Below are 26,409 nucleotides of genomic sequence, written 5' to 3'. Positions count from 1 at the left end.
TTATCTGTCTTATTCAAATACTGAATCTTAAACAGTGAATACTGCTTCAAATATACTCTTCCAAAAAAAGTCTGCAAACAATCTGGCACGTAGCACAGGCCAAGGCTAATGCTGACAGGCAGTTGAACATGATGACTCTGCTTTTTTGGGGTAAAGGGAGACTTTACTGATTATTATAATGCTTTTTCTTATAGACAGAGGAATCAAGAGGTTGTATGAGAGACTCAGATTCAATTTTAAAATACATGTTTATAACCCTGCTTCTAGTAAAGGAACTTGTGAGGGAGGGAAAAAAACTTTGTTTACTGAGTTGCAAAAAAACAGAGAACAGTTTTAAAGCCAATCTCATGGTTTTCGTGGCTTGACTCATGATTTCCGAGAGCTTATGGTTGGAAACATTTCAAGATTTTTGAAACCTTTTCATCTAAATATTATTATATCTTTAATTTAGAGAGCCAAATCCTTACCCAGCAAACAAAATACACTTCCTGCTGAATCTAACATAAGCTCCTGGCTGCAATCCCCTTCAGATATTGGCTCTGGCTTCTGATAGAAAATATGGACCTCATCATGATTCAGGAATTTTAAAAAGCCTGAATCCTTAGTAGGATGCCTGACTGAAATTGAACCACCTTACTTTTCTGTGATGATACCTCATGTAACACATCCTGCATGTATATTTTGCTCTTATGTTACATCTAGGCAAGTTAGACAGAAACTTCTTGGCACAAGTACCAAGGACTGTATGAAATGCACAGACTGACTGAGGTCCAGAGGAGCTCATCTTGCAAAATTTTGACAATGTACAGCTGTTTGAAGCAATTGTTGCCCTGTTGCAGGGGCTGAATTGTACATGTATAAAAGCTATCTTAACATTCACCTGAAGAGGTCTTCTGGCCAAACAATGAAAATAACTGGATAATATTCCTTTTTTGTTACCTTTTCTATTAGACAGCTAAGAGCTAACAACAAAACTGTCTTGTTCAATGCCCATTAAACAGTGCACAGCAGACTGCAATCCAATGGCCACTGGCATTTGGACACTACTATGATAGTGACGACGCTGATTTTCATGATTATTAGTATTAATAGATCTAATAGTGGTTATACGAATTAATAGTTTCAGTAATCACAAGATACCAACGTCATCTATGCCAATGAATGAATCAAGGCTCTTCAAATAATACTGAAATGTTAAAATAAATGTAACTTCTGGAAAAATGAAGGACAAGCAGAAAACCAAACTGGTGTTGGATAGGTGTTGTAAAGTCAGATTTTGAATTGAAATTCCCATTTTTATTGATCTAATAATATTGATATTGCTCCAGAGATATGATTCATCTGGTGCCTCAAAAGTTTAATACAGTGTCACTTTTGTAACTAAAATTACAGTTCATGTTTGAAAAGTAGTCAAGAGTTGGCACTTTTACCATATACCTGCAAACATAGCTAAAGTTAATATAATCTCCACTAGTTATTTTTCCCCTACTAGACTGTCTCCCTATCTTCTGCTTTTTAAAGGTATAGTATATAATCAGCTAGCTTGTTAAGGGGCTTAACAAGGTGAAAAATATTCAATCACTCCCCTTGTTTACAGTGCCTTTGCCATCCTGTAAAATAACTACATGGTGCCTGTCCTCATCTCCTGTGCTGATTAGATCTATTAGAGGCAAATTCTGCTAATAAAATGCTGTTCTGAATTCATTTTTATGCCCGCAATTTTCTTTTAGGCAGAGGAGCTTGTGTTTCCACAATAGGTCCTTCCTGCCTGTGTTGTCTCTTTAGCTGACTATGATATATAATCACCTTCTCCAATTGGATTATGAGCTGCCTTGTTCATGCTAATTTACTTAATTTATTCATCCTCCTTGCTCATTCTAATGATTTTTCAAATGCTTCCTCTTCCGCACTGACAAATGATAAAATGATAAAACAGCGTGGTGAGCCCTATTTAAACACATCACCAGAACCCCATGTCCCTTTTGTCTTCAGATGTCTGATACAATTTTGGTTGTTGTGCAGCCCTGACACTAAGTAATGTTTTGAAGGAAGCAAATTCAGGCAAGTCTGACAACCACCATCTTATCTGACAAGAGCGGATCCAGAGACTACCAGGCATTGTTTATACTAATAAATTAAACATGCCCGAGACTGTTCTCGGGTGCAGAGGCCAAATGGGTGGAATTGCTGTTAAACTCACTCTCCCTCCAAAACAGGAGGGTTTGCATCTGGACTGCACATCAGGAATGATTCCTCTGTTTCTACTGGGCTCTGTTCAGGAGACTGTTTGCTGACCTGAGCCAAAACCACCAGCAGGGACCAACCTGGCAATGTCACCGTCAGGTCAATTGGGTTTCTGTGTCTCGGGGGAGTCCCTGGCCCTCTCAGCTTGCCAGGTTAGGTAGAGCCTGGGGGTACTGCTCTCAGAGAGCTACTCTAAACACAACCTGCTTTCTTTGGGGCTCAAACCAATTTTTCACGTGATTCAGGATAGAGGTTCTTGCTAAAAACTCATAAATATTCAAAAATATTTGCCAACCAGACCTCCGTAACCATGAGTTTTAATTAGCTTGCATCTCCCTTGCTTGGACATCATTGAGTGATTCTGTCAGCAGTGCTGAACCATTAAGTTGACTTGAAAAAAAGGAAAGCTTTTGTTTATGCTGAAAGATGAACAACATTTTCCTGAGTATGTTGTGCCTGAACCTTTATTTATACGTTTGTGTTAAAATCACCAAAATGTTGAGGCAGTATATTATTAGATCAGTAGATGAGAGAGGAGACCTGATAAGGCCACATTACTGTGACGTGTATTAGAGAACAGTAATAGTGACACAGGTTTAATGACAGCGCGATAAATAAGATAAAGAGGAAAGTTGAGTACATACCGGGTGTTCATGCATAATAGAGTAGGAATGCATTGTCTGCTGTACTTTTTCTATACCAGTAAATTGCCTTTGGATAAAAATACCGTGCTTAGCTACTCCAGAGAAATACTGATGAAAAACTAATGCTAGTGGAACAATGCTTGCCTGCAAACACCATCAGCTAGGCTTTTCCAAGACTTTGCTGATCTTTTTGCTCATTATTATCAAAAGTAGCTGAGGAGCAAAAGATCAGGAAATGGAGGAGAAAAGGAAACCAGATCCCTTCTCCACAGCGCCCATTTGCCTGCGAGTGAGGCTGCAGCATTTCAGGGCTAGAACACGTTGGGAAACACACTGATTCTTCCACCATAACTTAAAGCTGAGTGCTAATGAGGGAAAACTGGGAGAGGGAAGCAGCATTTCTGTTTGCTGGGCTGCATCCATTTCTCTAGCACAAAGGTTCAGGCTGGAACAGTGAATCTGATTCCATGTTTGACACAAAACTGGATCAACCTCCACAGTGCTGTGTTGATAAATGTCAACACAACACAGAGATAACAGGAGATTAAGATTGGTGGACAGTGTGCGTAGTATCTACTGGGATGAGGAACATAGCTGTTTCTGGTGAGGGCTGTTGTAGAGTAACTTCCTTTGGAATTGGCATCTATTTAAAAGATTGAGAAGGTTTCATTTGGATGTGGACCTTGCTATTGTCTCCTATTTGCCTCAAAACTGGGCTGCAGGAAGAAGCTCCCTGGGAATAGAATACGGAAGAATCTGAAAGTTTAAATGGAAGCAGAACACATTGGAGGATATCAATCCACATTACTTACATTATATGGCACCTCATTTCCTCATACACTCTGGCTGAATATAGCATGGAATGTAAATTATACAAACTGGTCCATGAATAAATCTAGAACCAGTCAGCCTTACCTCCGTGCCAGGTAAAATCATGGAACAGATTCTCCTGGTAGCTGTACTAAGGCACATAAAAAATAACCAAGTGGGTGGTGACAGCCAACATGGCTTCACTAGGGGCAAGTCGTGCCTGACTAATTTAGTGGCCTTCTACGACAAAGCTACAGCGCTGGTTGACATGGGTAAAGCAACGGATGTCGTTCTCCTGGACTTGTGCAAGGCGTTTGACACTGTCCCACATGACATCCTTGTCTCTAAAATGGAGAGACACGGATTTGACAGATGGACCACTCGGTGGATAAAGAACTGGCTGGATGATCGCGCTCAAAGAGTTGTGGTCAATGGTGCAATGTCTACATGGAGACCAGTGTCAAGCGGTGTCCCTCAGGGGTCTGTTCTGGGTCCAGTGCTGTTCAACATCTTTGTCAGCGACATGGATGATGGCATTGAGTGCACCCTCAGTAAGTTTGCCGACGACACCAAGCTGTGTGGTGCCGTGGACTCGCTTGAGGGAAGAGATGCCATCCAGAGGGACTTTGATAAGCTTGAGAAATGGTTCAGTGCATACTGCATGAGCTTCAACAAGTCAAAATGCAAGGTCCTTCACCTGGGTCAAGCCAATCCTAGGCACAAATACAAACTGGGCACAGAGTGGGTTGAGAGTAGCCCTGAAGAGAAGGATTTGGGGGTGTTTATAGATGAGAAGCTCAACATGAGCTGGCAGTGTGCTCATGTGGCCCAGAAGGCCAACCGCATCCTGGGATGTATCAAGAGAAGTGTGGTCAGCAGGTCAAGAGAGGTGATTCTCCCCCTCTACTCTGCTCTTGTGCAACCCCACCTCGAATACTGTGTCCAGTTCTGGTGTCCCCACCATAAGAGAGGCACAGATTTGTTGGAGCGTGTTCAGAGGAGGGCCACAAAGATGATCCAGGGGCTGGAGCACCTCTGCTACGAGGACAGGTTGTGGGAGCTGGGATTGTTCAGCCTTGAAAAGAGAAGACTTCAGGGGGACCTAATAGCTGCCTTCCAATACCTGAAGGGAATCTGCAGGAAGGCTGGGGAGGGACTTTTTGCAAGAGTGTCCACTGATAGGACAAGGGGAAATGAGTTTAAGTTGAAGGAGAACAGATTTAGATTAGATCTTAGGAAGAAATTCTTCAGTACGAGGATGGTAAGACTTTGGAATAAATTGCCCAGAGAAGTTGTGGATGCCCCCTCCCTGGAGGTGTTCAAGGCCAGGTAGGACAGAGTCTTGAGTAGCCTGATCTAGTTGAGAGGCATCCCTGCCCATGACAGGGAGGTTGGATTAGATGATCTCTGAGATCCCTTCCAGCCTATGCCATTCTATGATTCTATGAAATAACATAGGATTTGTAATCATGAAGTAGGTAACAGTCCAGATGTTGTCCCAGTACAAGAACTGTCAGATAAAACTTACCAAAAGGGGTTCATTGGTACAGATACTTCAGACTCCAAGGGATGAGACTTACTGAATCTGGGAGGACCGTCCTGGCCTACGTTCCTAGGCTTGGATTTTGACATATATATGCTTTCATAGGAGTTTTTGTTTCTGTTTAATTGCCTTTACCACCACAGCTTTGATTTGTGTAACTTCTCAAGAACATTTATTTTCTGTTGAAAGCAAAACATCTCTAGGAGATGGTAAGTTCTTCTGGGATGCAGTAAATTCTTTTGGTCCCGATGAAGCTGTGAAGAAGAGAAGGGCTGTTCCTCTGTTTAAAATGCTGGAGAGTTAGGAGAAAATACTTCCTGCTTGACCATGATTTGCTTGGAAAATCATATGTATCCCCATAGAGTGGAAACTGCACTTTCTTATCCCCATGGGCCACTATGAAAGATGAATACACTGAAGATAATCACTCATAAAGCATAGGGCTACACAAGTCTTTGATTTCTGAGTGTTTGTCTGCAAGCGGGGTTAAGACAGAGAGGGAAAAGAGATGGTAACAGTGAATGGCAGGGCCTCTGCTGGTGCTTATTTTTTTGTTGTTGTTGCTGTTGAAATTAGTCTGTGGGACAATGCTTCAGCAAGTTGCCACTTTCTATTTCTGATTTCTCCCAAAGTCTTTCTTGTACAAGGTGGTTTACCTTTCCCTCCCTCTCTGGCTACCTCTGGCGTTTCCTCCACAGCATCTGAACATCATCTGTATGCACTTAATGACCAGATGTTCTCTGTCGCGCCGTTCCTCCAAAACTAGGCTGGTGAAAAAAAAAAAAGGGGACTCAAACTAAATCATCCAGGGATTACACTAACAGAAAATGATGCTCTTGGTATGGAAACTATTAAAGAAAACCTGATTTTGTCTTTATATACTAGGGTTCATTAACTTTCTCTCTGGTACAGCTAATGACCTGAACAGAAGCTGTGGTTCATTAGTGATCTTTCTCTCTCTGCCTGGCAGTTGAACAGAAAAAAGAAGGAGCTGGAAGGAGAGGTAGAAACTCTAAGTGAGACAGAACAGCATTACATATTTCCAGGCTAGCGGAAGCGAATTTTCTTCCGTTCCCGTCCTTGTAATAGGAATGATATGATATTTACAGCTAAACTCATCCTTTATGCCAGAGTGGGTTTAGTCACCAAAAGAGGAGCAAAAGCAGTTTGTTTACCCTCTCTTTACCAAATTCCTGTTCTGGAGCTGCCAGGATCTGATTTGATCTCTGGAGCTCCTGTCATCTTAAGGTCTGTCCTGCCTTATGCATGACAGCTCCATGGGCCATTTGGCAGCAGGGAGCAGCTGCAAGGAGGTTCAGGAATACCTTGACCTGATCCGATTTGCAGGCATCCAGCTTCTGCAGGAAATACCTTGCTGCTTTGCATTGGTGCAGCCATGATCAAGCTGCCTTTGGCAATAAGGTTTGTTCAGTAGGATGAGGAAAGGGTGGACAACGCTGTCGCCTGTGTATCTGGCTCAGGGGTGGTGCTGATGCAAACCAAAGCAGGCTCAGGGAGCCATTAAAAGGTGTTTCTGTTTCCCTGCATGGAAAAATTTCCACTTTTTCTATGTTACTTGTGAAAGCCTCCTTTGTGGAGCTGTGATTGTCAAGGAAATCTGTTCCTCTTCAGCATGCCATTCTTACAACACAAGAAAAGGTCTTTAAATTCTATTGAGTTGTTATTCCATTTGGAGGGGGGAGAGAGGAGCAGGGTGAAGAAAAGAAAGACACACTACGCCAGCATTAAAATGTTACATAACTTATGAATAATACACTAAAATATTCAGCCACTCAAATTTTCAAGGCTGTTTATTTTTTCTAAACATCACTGTACTTATTTTTTAATGTCATAATAAAATTGAATACCTCTCATCACCTCTCATATTTAAACTCAACTTTCCCAGGAAAAGATGTGCAGTTTACTGTGACTTTAAAATGAACATTATCAAATGTAGCATGTGAATTCCAGGCAAGTAGCCAGTGAATTACCTGTCACTGAAGGTCATTTTCTCTCTCTCTCTCTCCTTTTTTGATATATAATGCAACACTACAATATATATCTGAAATGTTTTTAAAAGAATTATTCTTATAATCAAATAGAAGCAATATGTAAAATAACTAGTATTTGCAGATAGTTACTGAAATGTCAAACCTGTAAATGTAAACTGGGTGTTTTGGCTTGGGTAGTTAACGCTTTTAGAAAGCTTCAGGTGAACAAAAGGATGAATGAATAAATAAATGGACAGAGAGCCAGTGACAGACATTTTTTGACTTGAAAAGGGATCCTGGGTCATACATAATATTATCCTATAACCACCAAAATTTGTCATGGAAAAGACATGTCAGACAAAGCATTCTGTTCCTTTTCTAGTGCAGGACTTTTTTCCGAATTATATTACTTTGTCAAATCTAGTTTTAAGTATTAGAAGCAGTTGATCATCTCTATAGGAGGACGTGCCACACTCTAGTAGATCACAGTATTGAATTTTCCATGATATTCAGCCTAATATTCCCTTTGTTTAATTTCTTGCTGTTGCTCCTACTTATATACTCAAGCCTTTTTTTTTTTAATTATTTCCCCCCCCTCCGAAGGTGTATAATAATAGCTTTAGTATTATTTGTCTTACAAGCCCTTTGGGATTCAGAGTGCCTGTGAGGCTGCCCAAGGATGGTAGTGCCTAAGGATGAGATGACTGACTCCGGCCACCTGGGTGAGTTAGGTCCCTGGCATCCATCTGCATCTAAGGTAGGGATCACCCTTTGAAGGACCATGCCGAAGCATATGGGGGATGAGTTATCCCTTACAGCTAATCAAATGTGGAAACTATCCTGAAAGCTATGTCAGAGCTTATCCAACTCCTGTCTCATCCTTGCTCAAAACACAGTTGACAAAGCTGTCATCTGCTGCTTGTAATTTAGAGGTTAGGCAGCCCATGTGGAAAATAGGATTAAGAATGGTGCCACGAGGCCTTGATGCAGTTCAAACTATTTCTCTGTTTTGGATTATTTTTCCTATCTAGAGCATCTCTCCTTGTTGTTGGCTGCTTCTTTTTTCGGGCCACAAATTACAGATGTAGCTCAGACACCTGCAAAAATCTGATGTTCGATGCGGTGGACTTCTAACAGACAATGATGTTAACCTGGGCGGCTGGGCTGGGACCTTCCTGGAAGTCAAAGACATGAGGCTGTACACCTGCATCTGACCTTTCTGTTAGAAGGTGCTTAGAGTGCTGGATCAGAGGAATGCAGGAAAACATTTCTGTGATAAACTTTCACAACTGGCCTTTACAATTGTAGCATGATTTAGGTTGGAAGGGACCACTGTAAATGCTGTGGTCTCACCTACACGCTCAAAGCAGGGCCAGCTTAGATCAGGTTGCTCAGGGCTGCGTCTAGCTGAGTTTTGACTGCCTACAAAGATGAGGATTTTGCAGCCTATCTGAGAGACCTGTTCCAGCGTTTGACCCTGTCATGGTGAAAAAATTAATGTATAATCAGAATTTCCTTCACTGCATCTTGTGCCTTTGCATATCTTCGTTGTGTTTCTAAGGCTATTTCTCTGTTTATCCAGGCCTCAGAAAAATAAAGTCCTTTTATGATATCACTTAAGGGGAGTTTTATGTTTACTTTATTGCTTTCTAAAAGAAAGTGTTGTCTTAAGTCAGTGATAATATAATTGCTTGTAACGTAAGTGGAAATTTGGGAGCCCTGGCATTGAAGTTCTGAAATTCTGATATAGCCTCATCATCCTGTTTCTCCTCTGTAGAAAGTGTCAGTGTGCTCACCAAAGCGCTGACCTGGCATAACCACGTACACCCTCCCGTCCTCAAATTTGATTGCATTATTATAGAAACGCTTCAGGCATTGGGGCTTCTCCACGTATATATTGAAATTAGCAGTAGTGGTCTTGTTTGTCACTCACCAAGGACCCAGGAAAGTACAAGGAGAAAAAAATCAGCAGGGAGAAGGTCCAGAAATGCCTCCACTTTGAAGGTGAACCACTGCGTGCAGCTTACCAGCAACACGGTGATCCTTGCCGTTGTCTGCAGCTCCTTGAAGGCCCATCAATCTGAGAACAAGGTGCCCTACTTTCATTGACCTTTCTTGTGTATCTTGTGACCTGCACATACTGTGTATGCCTGGATTGCTTCAAAGAGCTGTTAGACTGCGGCTCTCCTTCTGGTGTCTTATAACGTTAAGTTCATTATAAGCCTGAGTGGCAATTCTTGGTTCCAGAAGCTAGTTACACAAAGGCCTCTCTTATTCTTAAAAGTGACACACATTCATAATTGAAAAGCAGGAACAGTTTGAATATTCTCCCGTACCTCTGCTACTGCAGTATGATTCATAAATAATAATAATAATAGGGACTGGGCTGGAGAACTGAAGGTGAGAGGAAGTCTTTTGGAAAGAGCTCCAATAAGAAGGGTAGAAATGAAATGTTGTGTTGTTGTATGGTGTTATAATTGGCCAGCGCAATTACATTTTGTTTACCTTATGGTAATGCAATTTATTTTCACAGGTACACTTTGAGAATCGTAAGCGTTAGATGTACTGCAGAAGAGATCCTGACTGCACTGATGTATTTCCCTTGGTATTTCCTCTGTGGGCTTGGGAGGAACAGGATTACATGCAAACGACTCTTGACGGGTTATGTGGCATTGATTTGTAAAAGGGGCTGCTCTTTGATTTTCTGAGTATAATTACAGAATCTCACTGTTTTCTTTTTCTGTTATTGATGGCTGAAGGGCTTTCATAGCAGTGAATTTCATCTCAGGAGAACTCTGAACTCTACCTTTCTAAATTGCGGTGACATGTTGCCATTGTCATTTGTACTAACGGCTGATATGGGTGGAAAGGAATCACTGCATGAATAAGAAAAGAAATGCATCTTCATTTTATTAATACAAGTTGAAAAGGAGCTCTTCTGGCTCCGGATTTATAGCTCTGGAGACTGAGGAACTTCAGGGCTGTTTAACTCAAGTGATGGAAATTAAAGCTACCTTATACTGTCCTAGCAAACACATTCCCTAGAGGAAAGCTGATGTTAATCTGGTAGTCATTAGAGTCAATTAATACTAGTATAATGTGGACAATTATCCCTAGCACTCAGAGCTGTATTTGGTCTGGAAAGCCTGAGTATAGATTTGGAGGAAGTTAAGATTTGAGGTGTGAATGCGAATTTTTATTACATGCTCTCTGCATTTTGAAAAGAATGTTTTTTGCAGATGAGACGGAACAAATTTTTAGTCTGGGATTTTCAAAGATTTTCAAATAAGTGCTCAGTTTTCTTGCCAGCAGCATCTGAGCACCAATAACTCGAGTAGTCTTCTTTTACTTTGCAAGTGGCGCAATGGATAAGTTGCACAACTGCTGGGAGGCAATACAGGTCCTGAGAAGTGAACAGAGTAATAAGGACTTGCAGGCGATACCAAGCTCTTGCCATCTGTCTTAAACTTCGACAATACCTCAGTCCAAAGATCTCCCAGGCTTTGGGGAGGCTGAGTGGTTTGACACCTGAACTCCTTTTTCCCCCAGGCAGTGAACTGAATTCCTGCTGACTGACCCAGCGATCGGAGCTCTGTACATGGAGTCGGTGATACGGACACCCCGGGTTTCTGTTGCAGCATCAGCCTGCAAGGGGAGAGAAAAAGCTGTTCGACTGATAAAAGCTTCATCCTCTTTGGTAGGTGAGTGCAGTAAATGTGATAAGATAAATAAAAATAAACAAAGGTATGGCAAGTCAGGACCGTGCCGCTGCCAGCCAAACCCTCCTCCAGAGCTGCCGGAACCCTTCTTCTGCTGATTTGTCTTGTTGGTACTCAGGTCACTTCACACCGTTATGTGGTACAAAGTCATCCGCGTGCCTGGGGTTACAGAAGGCAGGTCTGGCTTGGAGGAGGCTGAACGTGAGTGCGAAGCTGGGCTGAAGTCAGACCTCTGCTCGGTTACGATTCAGGAAATGCTCGTGCTGATCCTGAGCTGACACAAATTTCATGATCCCCTTTGCAGCTTTTCCCTTCTGATCCCTGGTGAGCTGGGTGAGTGGTTCCCAGCCAGGCTTCAGAGCGAGAAAAAAAATAGCAATATGTTTTCAAGAGCTCTTAAAGAGTTTTATTTTTCACATGTTTTGCAAGCTGCCGCTGTGCTTATTTGCCTATCAATTCATTTTCTCTTTGCTGGTACATTTACTCTATATTTAGCACGTTTTAAAAGAGGACAACTAGATTGAACCCACACAAAATCACACAGTAGGGCCTTATTTACTGTACTGTAATAACTGTGTTCATAAATCTAAGCTCTCTCTGGCAACCTCATATACCTGTCTTTTCTTTCTCCCCTTTGATTCCCGTCCTTGCCTCTCTCTCTGCTGATAGCAGGTAGTAGGAGCTGCAGTTGTTCAGTACCTCTGAGTATTATGGTCCATTTACTTAAACATGGATGCTGATATTAAAGTTAAGGCATCCAAGTTTGACTCTTTTGTCTTACTTACATTTTTGTGGTGGTCTGTTGTTTATACATTTACAGTGAAAGACATTTCTGGGATATTGAGATTTATAACAGGCAGGAAAGCAGAGAATGGATGTTTATCTCAAATGCAGTTTCCTCGGTTATCTGGGTTTTGAAAGGGTTTTTAAATGTTAAAATGCACTTAGACTAGCAGGTAATAGTGTATTGAAAGTCTTTGCTGGAAAATATTTAGTAAGATATTTTAAAGGACATGCACTTAATTTTAACTTTTATAATTTATAATACTGCAGTTTTATAATAACTCTAATATAATATACATGGTATAATTAATAATTAAATGTTACAATATAACTATATGTAATTTATATTAATATTATATGTAATTTAATGAACATCTGAGGAACTTGAAGGTGCACAAGCCCATGGGACCTGATGAGATCCATCCGCGGGTCCTGAAGGAACTGGCAGATGAAGTTGCCAAGCCACTGGCCATTGTATTTGAGAAGTCATGGCGGTCTGGCGAGGTCCCCGATGACTGGAAGAGAGGGAACATAACCCCCATTTTTAAAAAGGGGAACAAGGAGGACCCGGGCAACTACAAGCCGGTCAGCCTCACCTCTGTGCCTGGCAAGGTCATGGAGCAGATTCTCCTGGGAACCATGCTAAGGCACATGGAGAGCAAGGAGGTGGTGGGTGACAGCCAACATGGCTTCACCAAAGGCAGATCGTGCCTGACCAACTTGGTGGCCTTTTACGATGGGGTGACAGCATCGGTGGACAAGGGTCAACCAACGGATGTCACCTACCTGGACTTGTGCAAAGCTTTTGACACTGTCCCGCACGACATTCTTCTCTCTAAACTAGAGAGGCATGGGTTTGATGGATGGACCACTCGGTGGATAAGGAATTGGCTCAATGGCCGCACTCAGAGAGTAGTGGTCAACGGCTCGATGTCCAAGTGGAGACCGGTCACAAGTGACGTCCCTCAGGCGTCCGTGTTGGGCCCGGCCCTCTTCAACATCTTTGCCAGTGACGTGGACGGTGGCATGGAGTGCACCCTCAGCAAGTTCGCCGATGACACCAAGCTGTGTGGTGCCGTCGACACGCTGGAAGGGAGGGATGCCATCCAGAGGGACCTCGACAGGCTGGAGAGGTGGGCCTGTACCAACCTCATGAAGTTTAACCAGGCCAAGTGCAAGGTCCTACATCTGGGTTGTGGCAATCTCAGGCACAAATACAGACTGGGCGGAGAATGGATCGAGAGCAGCCCTGAGGAGAAGGACTTGGGAGTACTGGTGGACGAGAAGCTCAATATGAGCCGGCAATGTGCTCTTGCGGCCCAGAAGGCCAACCGCGTCCTGGGCTGCATCAAGAGGAGCGTGGCCAGCAGGTCGAGGGAGGTGATTCTCCCCCTCTACTCTGCCCTCGTGAGACCTCACTTGGAGTATTGCGTCCAGTTCTGGAGCCCCCAACATAAGAAGGACATGGACCAGCTGGAGAGGGTCCAGAGGAGGGCCACGAAGATGATAAGAGGACTGGAGCACCTTTCCTATGAGGACGGGCTGAAAGAGTTGGGGCTCTTCAGCCTGGAGAAGAGGAGTCTCCGGGGTGACCTTATAGCGGTCTTCCAGTACCTCAAGGGGGCCTACAAGAAAGATGGGGAGAGGCTGTTCAGGAGGGCCAGTTGTGATAGGACAAGGGGTAATGGTTTTAAAATAGAGGGAGGTAGATTCAGGTTGGATATTAGGAAAAAATTTTTTACTATGAGAGTTGTAGAACACTGGAACAGGTTGCCCAGAGAGGTGGTGGATGCTCCATCCCTGGAGACATTCAAGGCCAGGTTGGATGAGGCCCTGAGCAACCTGATCTAGTTGGAGATATCCCTGTTCCTTGCAGGGGGGTTGGACTAGATGACCTTTGAAGGTCCCTTCCAGCCCTAACGATTCTATGATTCTATGATTCTATTCAAATATTTCTTCGATATCTTTTTTTTTAAAAAAACCCCAACTTTCACAGATCCCATGAAATAAGGTAAAACTGAAAATTATGGAAAGGAAACATTTTTCTTGGACTCAAACTTCTTGCAATTGGAGTAAATGGTGAGGCAGAGGGAACTCAAGATGGACCAGACTGAAAGAAATTAAAGCTGGGATTCCCTAGTAAAGTGCTGTCACTGGTCTTGAACACCAACTCCTGAACTAGTCTGTGAACCGTACTGGTAGGCTGTGGAGCGGTAGGCCCACAGCTGCTCAAAAACCTTCTATAATTTCTGTTGTATTTTCCATTAAATGCTTGAACATGGAGAAATACAGTTATTGATGGTAAATGTTGAATACAGACTTGTTTCTCAAGACTTTTGGGAAAACTGCTCTGATGTATGGAACATGAAACTGCTGTGGCTCTGCTTGAGTAGCTTCATCTTGATTATCCCATTCATAAAATGAAAAGGAAAAACACAGGATATATCAGCACGACTATGTGGGGAGAGAAGGTAGTGAAGGAGCTGGAAACTGCTCTCTACAGTCCTCTGAGAAAGCCGAAGCACGTGAGCTTTTGCCATGCACTGCATGACCTGTAGTAGGTTTTCAGTAACTCTTAGGTGTTAGATGCAGCTATTCCTGAGACTCAAGAGGAATAAGGTACCTAAACCCACTAAATTACTCTGAAAATACCAGTCTTAAAGATTGCACACTGTTTCATCATTAACATTACTGTAGAGAGGTATTTCTCCTAAATTCAAGTTTTTCCTGGAATAGGAATTGTTGTTAAGCAGCTACTGATTTTTGCATGCTGCAGGCATGGAAAAACTTGTTCTTTTAGTAATACTGTGTGTATGTAAATGTGCTCACAGATGTGTGAAGATTAGGATCATTTTATTAACCAGGCAATATATACAAAAAAAGAGAGGTGGAGAACTGAGGTTGTAGTTTTGTCCTACCAACTTATAAGATAATCTGTTTCATAGGGCTATCATGGGAAAAAGTAGGCGTAACTTTCAATATCTTTCAGGTCCATCACAAGCTACTTCCCTTTGGTGGTCTCACCACATTTGGGGAGACGGATGGGTATATCAGAAAATTATCTACACGTAATTCGTCATATTTGGGCACCAGTGACAACAGCCTCTCTGCTTTGAAAGAGCCCAGGGTTAGTATGGTGAGGAAAAGAAGTAACTTTTTACCCTGAGAGTTTAGTTCTTCCCACACAGCATAGAGGGAAGCTGAAAGCTCGTGTGGGGAAACCAAACTGCTGAAGCATTATGTGTTTAACGTGGTGTGAGAATACGAATGAGATGACTTACTGTTCACCACTGCCAACACTTGAAAATAAGCTTGAAAGAAATCCTGATGGGATTATGGCAAATACGCCCGATGAAGAAAGTGGAGAGGTTTCCGAAACAAAATCTATTATCTGTCATCCCATCATTAATGAAGTGGAAGAACTGGCAGAAGAATTGTTGGCCTAAACTCGAGACATCAAAAATAGGTAAGAAAAATATACTGGGGAAATATTCCCTGGGAAGAGTCCCACACTGGCAGGAGGAGGGGATTGGATGGTTTCACTGGCCTTTTTCATCTCTCTTTTTAGGAGTCTATTATTTTATTTTGCAAAGTGAAGAATGGTTAAAATGATTAATGGGCCGCAGGGCTTGATGTACGAGCAGACGGCCAAACAAGTGAATCGGTGCAGCATGCTCCATGCGGAGCGGAGCGAGGGATGCCTGAGAGCTGCTGGGGTGGCAGGCAGGCGTGCTGCACTCTGCAATTTGAGGAGGTGTAATTAGCAGAAACGAAACAACAATTAGCCTAGAGAATCTTTTAACACAATATTTTATTGGGCCCACCTGTGATCTTTGCCAGCAGCAATGACATCCCCTCCCAGTCCCATCCCTCCCCAGCACCACACGGGTGCCTTCGGCTGTCTCTGCACCGCTCAGCTGCGGTGCCAGCACCTGCGGCTCCCTCCCTCCCTCCTGATCCGTGATGTCCCTCACCGTGGTTCAGGGTACACGCTCTGCTCCCTAGTCTGGCTCTGCAGCCCCCGCCTTGCCAGAGTGCCCTACTGGACCATCTCCTGGTAACCTCCTGAAAAGCTGGAAGGCGTGTTGCTTCACAAAAAGGGACCATAGGCTAAAGGGGGAAAAAATCCCAAATGAAGAGAATAGGCTGAATTAGATGGAGAAGGTTTCAATTTATGATGGAGCACATAATACTAATTTCAGAAAGGTCTCTGCAGGTATGAGGGCCCTGCTGACACCACCCCTGGAGAAACCAGCTGGGATAGAAGGACTCCTCCTTCACAGCCATCCCCTCCTATCTACCACACCAGACCAGATGCCAGTTCACCTGCAGACTTGGAGCAGAAAATTGAGAGCAGCAGATGTTGCAGCCTGCCGAAAGCTCGCTGGTAGCTGAGTGTTTGAACTCTGAGAGAAGAGCTCTTGTGGAGAAGGCTGCTAGCTGACTGCAGGACTGCAGCACACCGCACTTTTGGATGATTTCAGCTTTTTACTGTGAAACTTCCTCATGGAGGAAAAAAACCCCATGCGTTAGGATCTTCCAAGCACTCTGGGCAACCACTTGATGGAAGTTTGTCCTGGGGCTCCACTGCTTTGCTGGAATCTGGTGCTGCAGTGTTGTTAGCAGTGTCCTTGTCCTGCGGTGCTTTGGAAAAGTGATGGGACTTTTCCTCTGCATGGTTAGATTTGAGCCCCTCTGCTCCATAAGGAGAAGAGACAGGAAATGATACTGTGTGAGCATCTTCTGGGGGAGCAACATATTTTTTTAATCTAGTGAAAAGAGGGAAAGGAATATTATCTGGCTTTTTCAGTCAAATTTCCATCATGGCACAATCATGTTCTGTAAGCCCTTAGATATGAAATAAAACATATACAGTTTGCTTTTGCTTTAAGCTCACATTCTATCCAAATAAATCTTACAGAATGCAAAACCACGAAAACTGCTCCACTGTCTTAGACCGGAGACTCAACTGCCCCAGCGCTGCCCTAACGATGCCCCGTTACAGCTGCTTATGGAAAGGTTTCTTATACAAACAGCGAATTTCTACAACGGCATAATGTTGTTTTCCATTTTATCCTCTGCCGTATGCTGTTAATTTTCAATGGTCTGTTTATCTTTCCGACCACTGCTGCACATCGAGCTGAAGTTTTCAGAAAACTATTTGATGTGAGTCACTGCTGGTGACGTAGAGTTGCTCCTCACTGTGTTCGTTGCTCGGCATTTGTTAACTCTGAATTCTGTCTGCGCTCCCCATTGTTGGTTCGGGTTGATTGCCGGTGCTGTGAGATGGGCACCAAGCGGGGTGCTGGACCTGCCTGTGATGCTGCATGATGGGAACTAAATTATTGGGTTTTTTTCCTCTGTTTGCTGATGAGAGTAATTAACTCCGTACAAAGCATGATAAAATAATATATTATTGTCATTACAAACCTGTCCTATTCTGCTTTATATAAAGCTGTGATGTTAATCTCCTAGGTGAATGAATATGGTGTTTTATTTTGCATGGCAAAGTTTGTGGTGGCGATTGCAGTCATGTAATATTAATATACATAGGGTCAGCTGTACATAGTCTGTCTGATGCTCCTGTTTTTCTTTTCTATCTTTTTTATTTTACCTCCTTAGACCATATAGTTACCCAGTGATTTTTTTATTAAATTATTTATTGTAGCTGAATGATTGATGTTGTTTCACTTTGGTTCTTTGCAGCTTCCCGATTCTTTAGTTGTCAAAATGACAAGCACTCAGTGATTAATTAAAGCCTTTATTTTGCTCCGTTATTGTTCATCTTCAGTCAAATCTAAATTCTTATGTATTCCAGAAAATAATAAATATTCCCCGAATGGAGGTTTCTAAAATTTAGATCAAGGAATATCTTCATTTATTTTTTATTATTATTATTTTTATTATATTTTTTATATGCACACACACATGTACATAAATAAAATATTTTCTTGTGAAAGATGCTAAACTGAAAACTCTATACAAACCTGCCAGTATGGCATGATGCTGGATGGTCACCACTGTAAACTTCTTTACAGACCTCTCTTTTTTCTGAGGAAAGAATAATTAGAAATAATTAGAATAATTAAGACCGGCTCCTTGTCAGGACTGGCAAAACCCCCTCTCCCTAACTGTCATTAATTGCAGTGCTTTTTTTGTGTTGTGAACATTGGCAGCCCTGAGGAAAGGGACTTGGGAGTGCTGGTGGATGAGAAGCTCAACAAGAGCCGGCAATGTGCACTGGCAGCCCAGAAAGCCAACTGTATCCTGGGCTGCATCCAAAGGAGCATGGCCAGCAGGTCGAGGGAGGTCATTCTGCCCCTCTGCTCTCGTGAGACCCCACCTGGAATACTGTGTTCATCTCTGGAGTCCCCAACACAAGAAAGACATGGAGCTGATGGAGCGAGTCCAGTGGACGGCCACGAAGATGATCCGAGGGCTGGCGCACCTCTCCTCTGAAGACAGGCTGAGAGAGTTGGGGCTGTTCAGCCTGGAGAAGAGAAGACTCTGGGGTGATCTTATAGCAGCTTTCCAGTACCTAAAGGGGACCTACAGGAAAGCTGGTGAGGGACTTTTGACAAGGGCGTGTAGTGATAGGACAAGGGGCAATGGCTTTAAACTGAAAGAGGGGAGATGTAGATTAGATATAAGGAATAAATTTTTCACTCAGGGGGTGGTGAGGCACTGGAACAGGTTGCCTAGAGAAGTTGTGGCTGCCCCATCCCTGGAAGTGTTCATGGCCAGGTTGGATGAGGCTTTGGGCAACCTGGTGTAGTGGAAGGTTTCGCTGCCCATGGCAGGGGGTTTGGAACTAGATGATCTTTGAGGTCCCTTCCAACCCAAACCATTCCATGATTCTGTGATTCTATATAGCATGGATTCCTCTCAGCTACCTTTCAGGGTTTGGTGGTGATCCGTACATCTGAATTAGTTACCTTAAGAGCTCTTTATAGTTGATAGAAAGAAGTAAGCGCTCTCAAAGGTGTATTTAATCTCATATTAAAGTAGACATCTAAAATAGTGCTGCTGAACTGCATCCTATTCCGTGATAAGAAAGGGACAAGCCTAGATGTTTGGTCAGGTAACTCCCAGTCAGACACACTGGGACTTGGGCTGAGATGACTGATTTATTTTGTGTAGCTGGACACAGAGAAGACAACATCTCCCAGTTCCTGCATTGTGCCTGGGGCAGGCTGCCATCTCATTCCTAGTTTCTTGTGACATCTTGTTTCTCAGTCAGGAATGCCTCATTCTAAAAAATGTTTTCAAACATCCCCTTTCACATACCTTTATATGCAAAAGCTTAGCTGCAGTGACAGCAGCTGTGAATGGCAGAATGCATTCATTTGAACGAATTCATACCATTGAACGTGCAGAAATGTGCTAACCCAAGACAGCCCAGCCTTTGAAGTCTTGGGATGGACCTCTGCGTAAAGGTTTTTGAGGGTGTTGCAGGGAATCTACTGCAATGGTGAAGCGACCGCAGGCTGTGGGTGTTCTCCGCTGGGGCAGGTGATGGAGAAGCACCGGGCTCTCTGACCAGCATGCCAATCAGCCTTTACCCCTGGAACAGCTGCTCCTAATTCCTCTCGGGAAGAGCTGATGGGTTGGCTGGAAGTGTTTTAAAGTGTGTTTGGCTTTCTGGAATTGCTTTCACAGACCAATTCCGTTTTTGTGGGCTCTCATGTGAGAATAAATTCATTAGATTTGTGATATGATTCCCCGAATGGCTGACTCATGAATTCTTCTAATGTTTCAAATTGTCATGTATATAGCACATCAGGTTTTGCTGGTAAACTGGATTTGGCTTTCTTTTCAGTCTTTGTTTAGAATTTTTATTTAATTTATTCTAGTGCTTCTCATTTCTTGCCTCCTCTGTTTAATGTTCCCAAAGATGTGATTGACTGCACCTGAAGTTACAGCTACTTGGCCGGTTAGAAAAAGAAATGAATTGGCTCAAGTAAATTATGAAAGTAAAATTCATATGATAATACTTTTACTGATTTGTTATAGTCTTCCATTATGGAAAACTCAATAAAATCTTAATTAGAAAAAAAAACAGATAAGCAAAAAGCAAGTAAAACCATTTTTTTAAAAAGTCCTGAATTTCCCAATTCTTTATCAGTTCCTTTGATGGTATTGAATAGATACTTACTTTGCTTTGGAACTTTACAAATGTCATTCCTAAGCTACTGATTCTGCTGAAAGGATGAGGATCAGATGTGGAAAATGTAAGGTACAAAATATTGTGTCTGCTGCCAAAGTGAATACCTGTACATATTCCATAAAAGATTTCTGCATACGTGATTTTCATATTTTCGTCAGTCACTAGCATGTTTTCCTGATGTATTGTTATACATGGAATGACCTTTTCAGGTATTTTCAATTGTAAAGAAACCTCCCCATCATTCTACATCATGAACTTGCATAATGGAAAAGGATTAAGAGATTTCTTGATGTTATAAAATGTGTTTGACTGTATTGAACCCAAAAAATGAGAGACAGCAAGAAAGAAAATTCGACAAGTTCCCCCCACCCTCTTCTTTTGCCAGAAGAATTAATTACATGTTTCCTATGAAGCAAAGCACAATGGGTTTTTATGGTACATTTCTCGTAGTTTTGTTACACTGTCACAGAAAATTCTGAGTTTTCTGCAGGTGTGTATACATGGTATTAAGCACTGCTTCATAGAAATCTGACCAAATGTTTAGGGCTGGGATAAAGAAGGGGTTTAGACACAGCAACACTTGGAGCAGCAATGTCTTCTTAGGCTATACTAGGGACAAGAGCAGAGGCCATCCTCTGCCCACGGTGCTATGGGACAGATTATTTTGCTCAGATAAACACAGTTTAACTCTCACTTAAACACATTCTTTTCCATTCCATGCAACGGGATTTCTGCTATCAGGATTTCTCTTTTCAAACTTCTTATTGGGGCCATCCTTAGACTGGAATATCTCCTGAATGATGGCCAGGCATTTTCAAGGGGACAATGAGCTGGCAAAGGCCATATCAGGGACAGCATTGACGCTTGACCTGTTTGGATGGTCACAGGACAGTGCTTGAACCTGTGCCCTCTCCGTATTGTATCTTTTATATTTTTCTTTTTTTTTTTTTTCTCTCTAAGACAGACATTTCATTATATGGATTGAATGGGAAAATGCTAAGAAACTAAGATAGGGATAGCCAGCAAGGGTGGGACACATAAGTCAACTAATGAAATCCAGCAAAGGGAGGCGAATGTCTGGAATGAATATACTGCACTGTATAACATTATAAAAACAGAGCTGTAAGTCAGGAAGAAGGTATCTGAATACCAGATCTGCTCTTTCTTAGCCAAGTTCTCTCACTGCTGGGTTGCCATCAGGCTTGTTGCCTGCTCTCCCTCTGACACTACCCGTTTGCCATCACAGCTACAGAGAAGTCTGTCTGCAGTAGCAGGGCGAGAGCCTGCACCCACTCAGGACATCCTGTCGCCTCTGGTCAGAGAACTCTGCTTGTGGTGGGAGCGGAGATGGCACTGATCTTAACTCTCCTATTTCTTGGAGAAATACGTTAATTAGCAGGTCACACTAAACTCCTGTTTCAGTTGTGCAAAATACCTGCCCAGCCACAGAACTTAAAGTTACAAAGAAATGTTTTTTTTCTAAATACTTTAGGTAACTAACCAAGTTATGAAATTATGAAGTTTTTTCATTGTTTTCCTGAATGTAGGAACCTGAGTGCTATAATTAATATACTTTGATGTAAATTGTTTCAGTATCATTATTTATTTGATGATGAATCCATGTACATTAAGCCCTAAAACTTCTGTTAGATTTTACTTATATTTTCAGATGTTTCTCAGGCTATTCTTCACAAAATCTACAGTATATTTGGCTGCATTTCACAGGACTTTATTCATAGTGATAGAATTACAAGTTGGCTTTTTAGACTGGCTAGCAAGTGGTGGTAGTGAGTCCTTTTGCTCAATCAGTAGTGATGTAGAGGATTTAAACCCACTCCATTTACTGTCTTCTCATACTGTTATGAAAGTTTGAAGCTGAATGTCGCTGAAGAACACTTTTCTGCTTTAAACTGAAAGAGGGTAGACTTAGATTAGAGATAAGGAAGAAATTCTTCCCTCTGAGGGCAGTGAGGCACTGGAACAGGTTGCCCAGAGGAGTTGTGGCTGCCCCATCCCCAGAAGAGTTCAAAGCCAGGTTGGATGAGGCTTTGAGCAACCTGGTGTAGCGGAGGGTGTCCCTGCCCATGGCAGAGGGAGTTGAAACTAGGTGATCTTTAAGGTCCCTTCCAGTTGAAACCGTTCTATGATTCTATGATACTTGTTAAAGATAGTTGGAATTTTGCCCATATGCCAATGGAGGATATCTGTCAAACTTGAATGCAAAGAGTGTACGATTCTTCCCTGTAGATCAGAATATAGTCACCATGTTTTCAAAAACATGTATTTTTCAAACATACATTACAAAATATTTAGATTACAGTAGAAAAGTACCAGATTTAGCATGACTTTTGCAGGTTTTGTTTGTCTCTTGCACAAACAATGAGGCTGAGGTCTTCTGAAAAATGATTACATACTAAAAAGAATCATCCTTATGCACAAATTAAAATTAAATGGAAGATCACAGATCTAATAGTTCCAAAGTTTGGAGCATTTGATTTTTTAAAATATATTTTAGCTTTTAAATAATTGTTTTGTATGTATATTTTGGGTATTTACTAAGATAGAAAAATACTGTTACATGGAAACTGAACAACCTTTTTAGCAAAGTTTGAGTTACAAGCCTTCAGCACTGCCTAATTTTTCCAAGTGAGCTAAAAGGCTAGCTAAGCACGTTTGTTATTTCACATTCCGAGCAGGAGGAAGAGTCCAGGGAAAATATGATTCCCACTTCCAGAAATATCTTCTGTGAGTTGAAGATTATTGTTGGAGTCTGGTTGGGCTCTATCTTGGTACCTTGGAAGTTGAAAGAGCTGAGGCAGAGTTTCTATGTGCTGACTTTAGAAGCTCTGTGGTGAGCTTAGTTTGACCATCTATTGCCTCTCCCAAGAGAAGGCTGCAGGGACTGTATCACAAACCTACTGTGCTGCACGTTATGTAGTCAATGGTGTTCAAACTGCTGTTACAATTAACATCAATGACAAAGAGGAAGAAGAAAGACAGACTTGCTTAGAGTACATTTAGATATTTCCGATTCTCCAGCTGGTGAAATCCTTCTCAGGTTTGTGAAAGCCCTAGTTGAAGTAATCTCAGCAGTCGCTCAGTACATTTGAGAATGTGTGGAGGTGGATCAAGTTCTGGAAGACTGGAAAAGGGCAAACGTAGGACTTGGCTTAAAAAAAGGGCAAAAGGGAAGGTTGTGGAATGATGGGCCAACTCCTTTTGGGGGAACATACTAGATCAAAATATCTGTGTCTTTTTGTAGAACACCAGATGAGTATGTAGTAAATGAGTAGGTAGCAAATGCAGTGAGTGTTAACTCATTTGTCAGGATTAAATCATATCAGATCAATCCAAAATCTTTTTATGCAAAGTAGCACGCCTTAGGGGTATAGACATTGTATAGCTAGGCTTTGTTCAGACTTCTTACCTTGTCTTACATTACACGAGCAAGTTGGGATTATTGTGAAACGGGGACAAAAGTTTCTGGGGATTCTACGTACAGAGCAGTTGCCGGCACTTCACTGTCAAACTGCTGAGATGAATTGAGGAGGGCTCCACAAGGATCTATCCTAGGCTTAGTATATTCAATGTTTTCATTATAATCCAACACCAGGATGTTAGAATATGCTTATTAAATCCACAAATTAAATGAATCTGAAAGAGGCAGCAAACAGATTGAAAGATAAGAATTAATTCAAAATGATCACAACAATTCAGAGAAATAGTCTTGAAAACAACATAGAATTTAATTAGAACAAATGCATGGTTCCGCTCTTAGGCAGGGATAAATGGCTGAGAAAATACAGTGAGAAAAGCTGAGATAACATAGGTAACAGTCTTGCAAAGAAGTATTTGGAGGTTACAGTGGGTCACAAACTGAATGTAGGTTAAGAGTACTATGCTGTTGCACAGAGGTCAAACATTGCACTGGGATTTATAAACAGTAGCATAGTCCCTAAAATTTGTAATGCGATTCTTCTTCACAACATCGTTAAGGTTTTTGAGATGCAAACCAGCTGGAGGGAGTACAGACAAAGGCTACGAGGAAAGTCTGGGGATCTACATAGGACAGGGTATTCCGTCACCTTAGAAGACATAAGATAGAAAGGAAAGGATATAATAGTGTCTGAATACATAAAACAGCTGCAAAGAGAGTGTTTCCTATGGCCATGAAGGGTAAAGCAAGAAATAACAGCTCGAGCTGCAGAAAAAGAAGTTTACTTTAAATTTTAGGAATTATTTTCTAATGGTAGAAATTAATTGGTAGGCAATGTGGTTGCTTAAGAACATTGCACAATGCCCATCATTAGAGGTATTAAAGAACAGGCTAAGCAAACGGGAATAAGAAAATTTGGGAATATGACAGCCACAGTTGTTTCTTGTTATAGCAAGAAGAATGGATTAGATAATTGCTTCAAGTACCTTCCAACCTTTCTGTGTTGGTGCAGATTTGTGGTCTCTCTAGACCTGGTACAGGGAAGGAAGGTATAATGGGGAGCTGTCTCCCTGCATTCTTATCTGCACCATTCTCCCTCCCCCGCAGGTGTCTGTCAGGTCCTGACAGTGTGAGGCCAGTTGCAGTGACTCCTCTATAACAGCGGTACATAATCTTTCTAAATGATAACAAAAATTAAAAATACATATTTATTAGATATATAGGTGACACAAAGCTGGGTGAGAGTGTTGACCTGCTTGAGGGTAGGAACGCTCTGCAGAGGGATCTGGACAGGCTGGCTGGATGGCCCGAGGCCAGTTGTATGAGGTTCAACAAGGCCAAGTGTTGGGTCCTGCACTTGGGTCACGACAACCCCATGCAATGCTTCAAACTTGGGGAAGAGTGGCTGGAAAGCTGCCTGGCAGAAAAGGACCTGGGGGTTTTGGTCGACAGCCACCTGAATATGATCCAGCAGTGTGCCCAGGTGGCCAAGAAGACCAATAGCACCCTGTCTTGTATCAGAAATACTGTGGCCAGCAGCACTAGGGAAGTGATTGTCCTCCTGTACTCACCACTGGTGAGGCTGCGCCTCAAACACTGTGTTCAGTTTTGGGTCTCTCACTACAAGAAAGACATTGAGGTGCTGGAGCATTTCCAAAGAAGGGCAATGAAGCTGGTAAAGGCTCTAGAGCACAAGTCTTGTGAGAAGCAACTGAGGGAACTGAGGGAAACTGGGTTTCCTGAAGAAAAGGAGACTCGGACCTTTTCACTCTCTACACCTACCTGAAAGGAGGTTGTAGAGAGGTGGGTGTAGGTCTCTTCTCCCAGATAACAAATGACAGGACACGAGGAAATGGCCTTAAGTTGTGCCAGGGGAGGTTGAGATTAGATATTAGGGAAAAGTTTTTCACAGAAAGTATTGTCAAGCATTGGAAGAGGCTCCCCAGGGAAGTGATTGAGTCACCATCTATGGAGTTATTTAAAAGCTGTGTAGGTATGGTGCTTAGGGACATGGTTCAGTGGTGGCCTTGACAGTGTTAGATTAACAGTTGGACTTGATTATCTTAAAGGCCTTTTCTAATCTAAATGATTCTATGATTCTATATTTGTTATTGGTCAATGGTTAATGAAGTAAACCGTTTATTTAGACACCTGTATAGATGTTCTGACTCTCTCAAGGTTGAACAACTGTGACTCTGCTGAAATTACTGTGAACTCCATACGCTTGGGACTTCTGCAGATTAGATTCTTCTCCAGTAACATTTAATGGTCTTTTAAAGGATAAATTATTTTTATTAAAGCAGTTGCTTATGTTCAAATCAGAGCTGATATTTTAAGAAGTCAGTGTACAATGAAATGCCAGAATAATATTTGTTAGACTTCTTGTCATTTGTGGTCATGTTGTTCCTACTGTTTTTGTAAAAACAGGAAGATATTAACCTCATCTGTGACTGCAGTCAATGTAAGAACTTTTGTTCCCAAGTGATCTTCAAAGCAAAAATATTAGGAATAAACATGAGGGCTGTGCTATATCACAAAAAGTCATGAATCTTCCTTTAGGACAGATTTTAAGAAAAACAAGCAAACTGCAAACAAAGAGCATGACAGTCTTTCCTCCTGATGTCTGTACTGTGTATTGGTGGATCTTTCTTTTGATGCTGCAGTAGTAAATAACTGATTTTGCTGTATGCTTAGAAGACTTCAAAGCTTCTTGATGCTTTCAATTTATTAAAACATTCCACAGTCAGGTTTGTTCAATATGCTTTTTTGAATTTCATTGGCAATAGCACTCACTATCAGCACTTTGAAACGATGTTTTATTTTTTCATTTGGTTATTTTACCATAGCACTACCATTAACACAGCCAAATAAACTATTAAAGAGAAATCACTAAGACCTGCCAGGTGTTGCTATTGCTCTGGAATAAATACTGCAGGTCCAGTGCAGGAGCACTGGTGGCCAGAAGGATCCTCCAAAGGTGAGTGATTGGCAGCTCTATAATAAATTCTGTTCTAAATTAGTCTCTATTTAGATCTGTGATGCAGAGGCTTGTTATTTGTCTCTGATAGTGTG

Source organism: Tauraco erythrolophus, chromosome 2, assembly GCF_009769465.1.
Source record: "Tauraco erythrolophus isolate bTauEry1 chromosome 2, bTauEry1.pri, whole genome shotgun sequence".
In the NCBI taxonomy this organism is placed as follows: domain Eukaryota; kingdom Metazoa; phylum Chordata; class Aves; order Musophagiformes; family Musophagidae; genus Tauraco; species Tauraco erythrolophus.
This window is presented reverse-complemented; position numbering follows the sequence as displayed.